This window comes from Mastomys coucha, unplaced genomic scaffold, assembly GCF_008632895.1.
Source record: "Mastomys coucha isolate ucsf_1 unplaced genomic scaffold, UCSF_Mcou_1 pScaffold21, whole genome shotgun sequence".
Lineage (NCBI taxonomy): Eukaryota > Metazoa > Chordata > Mammalia > Rodentia > Muridae > Mastomys > Mastomys coucha.
Genome location: NW_022196904.1, coordinates 56,928,720 through 56,937,868, shown reverse-complemented (window position 1 = coordinate 56,937,868; position 9,149 = coordinate 56,928,720). Strand labels below are relative to the sequence as shown.

At 42.9% G+C, this 9,149-nt stretch overlaps 1 protein-coding gene across 2 annotated transcripts in view; it reads right to left on the bottom strand.

Annotated features, from left to right (window-relative positions):
- Nucleotides 1–9,149, bottom strand: part of Cers3 (ceramide synthase 3) — a 93,553-nt gene that overhangs the window by 78,623 nt on the left and 5,781 nt on the right. Inside the window, exon 1 of one of the 2 annotated variants that reach the window (XM_031386936.1) lies at nucleotides 1,861–1,988. The exons of the other annotated variant lie outside the window; for it this stretch is intronic. The gene's annotated coding sequence lies outside the window, so the exon portion shown is untranslated. Of the gene's footprint in view, nucleotides 1–1,860; nucleotides 1,989–9,149 lie in introns of those variants that run through there. 2 annotated transcript variants of the gene reach the window in all.

Below are 9,149 nucleotides of genomic sequence, written 5' to 3'. Positions count from 1 at the left end.
GTGGGGAAGGTGGGGGACAGGAAGGGACAGTGGGGAGGGTGGGGGACAGGAAGGGACAGTGGGGAGGGTGGAGACAGGAAGGGACAGTGGGGAGGGAGGGCAGGGAAATGGCAGAGAGGATCCAACCAAAATTAAGTAAACATAAAAAAACCATAAGGAAAACTTTTACTTCTCATGCTGTTTAAATTGTTTTTAATGATTCCAAGTTAGAATGTTTAAATATCACCTCAGGCTTTGGAAATTTCTCTCTAGGTTAAGAACATTGAAGACTAATACAATAGGGAATGAAAGAAGTTAGACCCTGTATTTTGACATAGAAAGAGGCAAGAAGGCAGTCTCTCTCTCACTGAGGTAGGCCAGTCTAGATATCACTGCAGTTAAGCTTTTTAAAAAAGATTTATGTTCCTTTGTTTGTTTGAATATTTTATGTACATTGGTGTTTTGCCTACATATGTGCCTGTGTGAGGGTGTCAGATCCCCTAGACCTAGAGTTACAGATGATTGTGAGCTACCATGTGGGTGCTGGGAATTGAACACACGTCCTCTGGAAAAGCAGGCAGTACTCTTAGCCATCAAGCCATCTCTCCAGCCCCCAAGCTAAACTTTCTCATGTACAAGGTGCGTATTATTAGTTCCATCTCACTGAACTCAATAAGAAAATACATTTACATACAGCAAGGACTGAACAATGAATAGACATTATAGCCAATGCAACTAACCAGTGTTTAAAACTAGCAATAATAAATTTAGACAATACTAAGAATTCTCTTCAAAACTATAATAATCAATTTGATTGGATTTCACAAATCTTTTATACAGTTATTATTCATAAGTGCCCATTATCTCCTCAGAGTATTTTTCTTTTGGCAACAATCTTATGGGTGAAATTAGAATTGAAATTTCCCCTTGAGGTAAAAATCAAAACAGGTTTATAGGAGGATTAAAAGGTAAGAGAGTTAGAAGTTTAAACTCTCAGACCTGATAGAGTACATAAAGAATGGAGGGATATAGCTCAGTGGTACATCATTTACTTGGCTTATATAAGGGTAAGACAGATAGACAGAGACACACACAAAGAGAGCCAAAGAGGAGGAGACAGAGACAAAAACAGAAGACGACACTGAACATCAGTGGTTAATGAGTAAATTAATATTTATCACCCAGAGAGTCCCAAAGGTTTCTTCCCCTAGAGCAGTGGGATTTTCCAGGAATTGATAATTTTTTATAAGAATTTCTTTTCTAAGACTTTGTTCAATTTAGGAAAAATAAAGTTTTATTTTGTTGCATGAGGCTAGTTGCTTTAATCAATCAGCTACTTTCTTTGGGGCATGACAGGAGTATTACATCCCTAACAATAGTACTAACTTAGAAAAGTTTGTCACGGAGGTGAGCAAGTCCTGCCTGCTCTAAGCTGAAGGGGCTGGGACGGACGTGGTCTGAAATGGATTTGACAGGCCACACAGCCGGCACAGAGACCACACTGCTCATGTGGTCTTGAGTCAGGTTTTCCTAATAACCAAACCCCAGCTGTGTGCGAGTTCAGTGCCTAACCCACTCTCAGCATCCCTTTAATGCCGAGCTATACAACTCAGCCAACAGCAAGGCGAGCGAGCGAGCCCGGAGCAGAAGTCCGGACTCGGCATTTCCTCTCTACTACTAGGTACTGCCCAAGTCAAAGCCTTCAGACAGGAGGCTCCAAACCCCTCTTTCAGAATTTTCCCCCACATCATGGCAAAACCGAGCAGTTTCATTCTTTCTGTCTCTCATCTTCCTACACCCCCCGCTCCTCCCCCCCCAAACACAGAGTCAAGAGAACTTTGTATGGAAGTTCCCTAATACCATCCCAGAGCAGACACCTACCTTCTTCCCAAAGCACCAGTCTGCACAAGATTCTCCTCGCCCGTGAGGAGCAACTGGACAGGCTTCCCGTTCTAGCCAGCTTTGTTCTCATGAGCAACACACCTCATCTATACGTAAGCCTTGAAATTCTTGCAGAGACCCACCCTTGAAAGTTGCAAGTCAAGATTTCTGACTGAGTGCAGTTAGTCACGTGAGGCACAGCTACTGGATGGCACCTTCAGGTTCTTCCAGATGGGATGCCGCTTCCTGTTTCACCACTGGGAGAAGTAAAAACTGGAGTCTGGTCAGAAACTGACTTCCAAACGCACCCATTGCCTCACCAGCACCGCCTAGGGTACACAGGCATTAGTTTGCCTCAGAATGAGACCGGTTTGCTGTTTACACTAAAAGAAAAGGGCTTAGATGGCTGGCCACAGAGCAACGTGGAACACTGTGGACAGGTTGTAATCTGCTGTGATCAGGTTTGACAACTACAGTCTACTCTAGCAGCTGCAAAGCCTGGCAGGGTACCTGGCTGACTAAATCACCTTCACTAACACCTCCTCCTCCACCACAGCATACGACCCATCCATGAAGGAGCCTCAGACCACAGAATGTGGTTACTCTGCTTTTTCCCCAGAGATGGGGGTAAAATCTATTTAAAGAAAAAAATGGCAACCTAAATAAATGAATAAAATAATCAGGCAACCCCTTAAAAAACAAAACCAAAAACAACAACAGTCAGATGTAATTCACCTTGTTTTTGTTTCAGTCTCAAAGAACAATCACCACAAAGAGAGACGAGCCTATTTAAAGGCATCGGGACAGGGCCTGTCACTGCTTAAAGTGTTTCATTTCAAGGGGAATATGTGTCCACGATTGGGTTTTTTGAGGTGGTGTACTGTTTGTGTGTGTGTGTGTGTGTGTGTGTGTGTGTATGTGTGTGTGTGTACGGCAGCTCTACTTTCTCTTGTAGAAGATAAACTGGATCTGGGCTTCGATAGTAAGAAAACTCCAACAAGTTGATTCATGTAAGCTGGTAAACTAAACGCGGCATCCTTGGTGATTCTGCAGCACAACCTCCTCCGCCCTGGAGCCAGATCCCAGGAGCCACAACTGCCTCCACCTGACAAAAGCCTTCCATTTTTTCTATCGCCTGATATGTGACAGAAAAACTTCAAAGGACCAGAAGTAGAGAAAAGGACATGCCAGTTTCAAACGAATAGCAACTCTTGAGCTTCTTGAATCTTCCTGCTAGATTTAGTTCACAGAAAAAAAGACTGATTAAGCCCTTTCATTCAACATTTGCTCACTAAGTTCTTCCTAGATTTTCTTTTGGCAGACAATTTCTTTTAAAGATTTTGTTTATTATATATATATATAGTTGTATATATATATATATATATACATACATACATATATACATATGTATGTATGTATATATATATATATACAATGTAGCTGTCTTCAGACACTCCAGAAGAGGAAGTCAGATCTCTAGTTACAGATGGTTGTGAGTCACCATGTGGTTGCTGGGATTTGAACTCAGGACCTTTGGAAGAGCAGTAGGTGCTCTTAACCACTGAGCCATCTCTCCAGCCCAGCAGACAATTTTTTTAACAACAAGTTAATAGAGCTAGCACATTATTAGGAATGGGTGTGGTTTATGCTGGTAATCCTAGCATATAAAGAGCAAGGGAATCAACAAAGTTTCAGGCTAGACTGAGCTACATTCCAGGCCAGCCTGGGCTACAGAGTGAGACTCTGTCTCACAAAACCAAAGCAAAAAACATCCTTCGATAGGAAGGCTGAATGCCGGAAGGTCACTAGAAGGGGAGAGGCCACTCAGGTCTCCCTTGTTTGCTCTATGGATGCACCTGACTCTCTGGCCCCATCTGGCCTTCCAGATCTAGTCCAATTTCCCATGGCTCCTTTGCTCACTTTTCTAAAGTATTTTTTTCTTTTTCATTCTGGTCTCTTGCTGATAAGTTGACCTTCCCCCTACAGGATCAAGAACAGTTTACTCCAGGACACCCTCTGCCCTTTACTCTTAGGGAACAGAAGTGGCATGGATGTTGGGAGCTGTTCTTTGTGCACTTCGCTCTGGCTGCTCTCTCAGGCTTTGCTTGCCAGCAGTCCTGCTGTACTTAGGCCTGCATTGCCACACCAGCTGCCCAGCTTAAGTGCTTCTGGTTTTGCAGCGGACTCCATTAGACCAGGAACCCCCAAGGGCCAGGCCTTCCAGCTCTCCTACTCCCAGGTCAAACACCACAGGAATAGCCAGCCATCTCACACCCATTCCACTCCAGAGGTATCTGGGGCAAGACAGTTCTCTTAAATAATATTCTGGATCCTTTCCCCCTGGTTAAATAAACCAGAAGACAATTAAGAATCACAATTTTTGTCCTTTGTATATTAAAGTTCATATTATCTCCTAATGAAAAATAATGTTCACATCAAACATACTTCAACACATCCTATATAATGAAAGGAATCTTATTAGAAGCTAGTGTCTTTTGGGGTGGTGCTTGGGATTGAACCCAAGGACTACTATATGCTAAGTCTGCAGTCTACCACTGAGTGCCAGCCCAGCACCATCTCCTGCCTTTTGGGGCACTGTCAAGGAGCAGTCCCTGTCTTCCTCAGGGACACATTGCACAATCTACACTAGAAGGAGGGGACAAGAAGCCTGGGAGTGCTTGTCAGTTGTGACCTCTCTGGAGCTGAAGAGCTCTGCTTGCGTCAGTCTTCTTTGTGCAGTGTCTTTGGGAAGATGACTCCAGGAGGCATGGGAGAGGGGGTGGGCAACAGACAAACAGGGGCCTCTGGAAATATCTCAGGGGAATTCATTTCTTTGTTTAATTTCTCACTTGTGTCACACTGCAGTGTATTTATAGTTAGTTCACTGGTAGTAAAAGAGAAAACCTTGAAGGAGCGACAGGCAGAATATGGTGCATGTGGGGGTACCATAGCTTAAGTGATACTCAATTATTTCATTTTATGAGTGGACTTTAAGAGGGGGTGAAGCCATTAAATTGGGGTTATGTTTTCAATCTTCAGTAACAGATAGTAAGCCACAAAGTCAGGCAGAATGTTAATTATTTTAGAGAGTGTTTTAGAGAGTGGCTATCTGACAAATGAAGTGTAGACAATGAAGCAGGATTCTGGTGGAGCAGTTTTACAAGACTAAAAGGGAAACACATTACAAAACTGGCCAGCTCTCATACAGAGAACAAGCCAACAGTCAGTCAAATGTCAACTTAGTCATTAGTGGGCTCGGTACCTACCCAGTCCACCTACACAGGGAAGCAGGGAATGAAATAGCCTAACCAGAGGCAAACCCGACTAAGATTCCGGAGGCCCACTCAGGAACTCTGAAGAGCAGGATACAGAAAGATAGACTCTGGGATCCAGCAGGAAGAGGAGAAGACACTGTAGCAAAGGCTCTGTGCAGGAGCAAAGGGAAACAGCTTCCAGGAGAAAGAAGAGTAGGACTGCTGCGCTGCGGGCGGTGCTTTAAACCCAGGAAGCAAGATGCAAGGTAGAAGAGACCAGTGTTTCCCTGCCAGGAAGCTCAATGGAGGCAGCTTTTGCCAGGTCCTTAATCTAACTGGGTATGTGTTCTGGGCCGTCACTGTCTACAGACTTTGTTTCTATATAATCTTTAATCTTGTCTTCTTCTCACACTTTTCAAATGTTAAGGTTTGTGCATAGGCAAGACTTTAAATCAAAAGGACAGGAGCCCTTGTACCCTGCAGTGCACATGTACGTGTGGCTCCTGCAAGATGCAATGGAACAAACATTCCTACCCTGCTTCTGGCTACACTATGATTTGAAAGCATGTTTACATTTGTTTGTATGTACTTTTATTACAGCATGGAAACTGCTGCAACACTTGATCAGAAGGCATGCGTATGTGTGTATGTGTGTATGCGTATATGTGTGAATGTGTGTGTGTGTGTGAGCACAAACATATGTATACAAATATACATATATAAACATGAATACATATACATGAGTGTATGTTTGTGTGTGTGTGCATGTGTGTGCATGTGTGTGTGTGTGTGCACATGTGTGTATGTTTATACTGCAATGTATGTGCAGAAGTCAAAAGATAACTTGCACATGCCAGCTCTTTCTTTCTTTCTACTATGTGTGGTTCAGGGATAAAATTCAGGTCATCAAACATGCTGGCAAAAACCTTTACTCATTGAATCACCTCACCTGGCCATGGGATTTCCTAAAGGACAGGCTTAGACACTTACACGCCTGGATCAACATCTACACTAAAAGAATATAAAGGCTACACCATATTGACATCAACCAATCAGCTCTCCCATTATGACTCACACAAATCCTCAAGTGGATTACAGGATTAGGAGATCGGAATTTCATCTTTCTCCACCCACTCTACCCAGTTTCCACACTTACCCTGGTCTTGGTGGTAGAAGGCTCCCTAGCATAGAACCCAAGACGCCATTCTTGGAGGAAGAGATTCCTGGCAGTCAGTGAGCCCCAGGACAGAAGATTCCTCCATACTTACCCTCCTTGGCAGAGCCTTTTCTCCCTCCACACAAAGCCCACCCACTATCCTGCAGTATTTCCTTCCTAAGTTACCTGTCCCCTTCTAACTTACATTCTTCCCAGTTTATTCATACATTCCCTCACGTAAGCTCTAGGAGAGCTGGGGTTTCTAACTAGCTTGCCACTGCTGAATCACTTGGGAGTTCATTGGATCCTTGGAGTGCAATGTCAACAAAACAGTTTATTTGTCTGTGTTCTTTCCATTGCACTCCATCTTCTCTACCACAATAGGTGTTTGCCCTTTCAAAGTGGCTACCACTGGACTCTTTCAAAATATGAAGAGGTCATTGTATATTACAAAAATGGCCAGTTCTGCTGTGGGTTTGCCAAGTCTGTCATGTACTAAGGACTTGACAGAAATTTTTTTTTTTTCTGAAACAGGGTTTCTCTATATAGCCCTGGCTGTTCTGGAACTCAATCTGTAGACCAAGCTGGCCTCGAACTCAGAAATCTGCCTGTCTCTGCCTCCTAAGTGCTGGGATTAAAGGATTAAAGGCATGTACCAACACTGCCCAGCCAGAAATTATTCTTAGCAACATTCTGCTTTGTGATGCTATATGCAAGGCAGACCACATCTTCATGTATATATCCCGTTAAAACAATTCTCTCTTACAGGTCAGTGCTTGGTCAGATGTTCATAGTCACTTGTGCATCTAGCCTTTGGTCATCTGTGGCCATCATGACTGAAGAAGACATGGTGTGAGTTGGTTCCCCTAGACCATTGTGGCTGCTAAGGCCTATTTGGTATGTGTAAAAATGAATTCCATTTTTATTAATTGGGTGACTAAAGGTAAGTCACATAGTCCATCTATTAACACCTTCACATCTATCAACTAGAAAACAGTATCAATAGCAATACATTAGTGCAGGAAGCCATTAGTCACCTTATATAAAACAAGCTCCTATATGGAACTAAATGAAGAGAAGCTGTAATTATAACTAGCATGATGATTGGTACATTTAATTGTAAGCTTTTGTTCCTACATTATTTTGTAACAGGTTTTAGATTGTGCATCTAGATTAAGTTTGTCCAATTAAATCTTGAGTGTAACAACAGCAGAAAGTCTCCATGTTGCAACCACTTCTGGTCTCTGAATGCCATATTCACCAGCTAATTCCCTTGGCTAATAGTTATTAGGTTCATACTGTGTCCTAGACATATTATCTGTTTTGAAGGAGCTGCAGATCACGAGAGTAAAAGGAACACATGTATTTGTGGGGTGCATATACTCCCATGCTCCAAAACAGGTGAGAAGATGGACTTTCTAACATTTACCACTTCAAATCCACAGGAAAAGCACGAATGTATGAGCCATAGATTCTAAATAAAGAACTAAGACTATCTAATATGGAATCAAGAAACAGGTGGAAGAGGGTAGATAAAGTTTCACCTCCTCAAATAACGAATCCCACACTGGTCTCAGTTTGTAGATAGAACTGGTTAGAATTAGCATCTTCCATCCCTTGCCCTGGCTTGAGCTGGGGCATCCTTGGGCTTTGGGTGGATGTGTGAGAATTATGTAAGCACTAGCCAACTGGAGAAAAAGGTGATAAGGAGGGTTGGAGCTTGAATAAATATTTTTGGATACTAAATGCCATGTCACGTGTGAACAATATGAGGAAACAAAACACATTGTCTTTACTGATGCATTTTCATCCAACACAGTGGACAAGCAGCTTGAGGTACAGAGATTGACACGATGTTCCTGAGCTTGAGGAGATATAATCTACCTCCTCCCTCTTCCCACTCTACTTCCTATCTCTTGTCCTATTATGCCACCTACATGCACACACGCACCTGCACACATAAACCACACCCCACACTACACACACACACACACACCACCCCACCACACACACACACACACACACACTACACACATACACATACACATACCACACACATACACACACACATACCCCACATACATACCATACCACAACCCACCCCCACACACCACACATACACACCACACCACATACATACACCCCCCCCACACTACTCCCTCCCACTACACACATGCACACCACATACACACCATACCACACACTATACTACACACACATACATCACACCATATACACACTACATACACACACACACACACACACAAATACAAATTCTTGAGAAACAAGAGCTCCCTAAGAACAGACGTCTCTGTCCAGCCTATGGATTTTCTGATGTGGAAAAAAAAAAAAAAAGGAGAGCCCACCAAAATCCCAACTCAATTCTTCACAGACTTGGAAAGAGCAATTTGCAGATTCATCTAGATTAACAAAAAACCCAGGATAGCCAAAACTATTCTCAACAATAAAGGAACCTCTGGTGGAATCACTATTCCTGACCTTAAGCAGTACTACAAAGCAATTGTGATAAAAACTGCATGGTATTGGTACAGTGACAGGCAGGTAGATCAATGGAACAGAATTGAAGACCCAGATGTGAACCCACGTACCTATGGTCGCTTGAAAAGGAGCTGAAACCATCCAGTGGAAAAAAGACAGCATTTTCAACAAATGGTGCTGGCTCAACTGGAAGTTAGCATGTAGAAAATATAAATCAATCCATTCTTATCTCCTTGTACAAAGCTCAAGTCCAAGCTGATCAAGGACCTCCACATAAAACCAGATACACTGATACTATTAGAAAAGAAAGTAGGGAAGAGCCTCAAGCACATGGGCACAGGAGAAAATTTCCTGAACAGAACACCAATAGCTTATGCTCT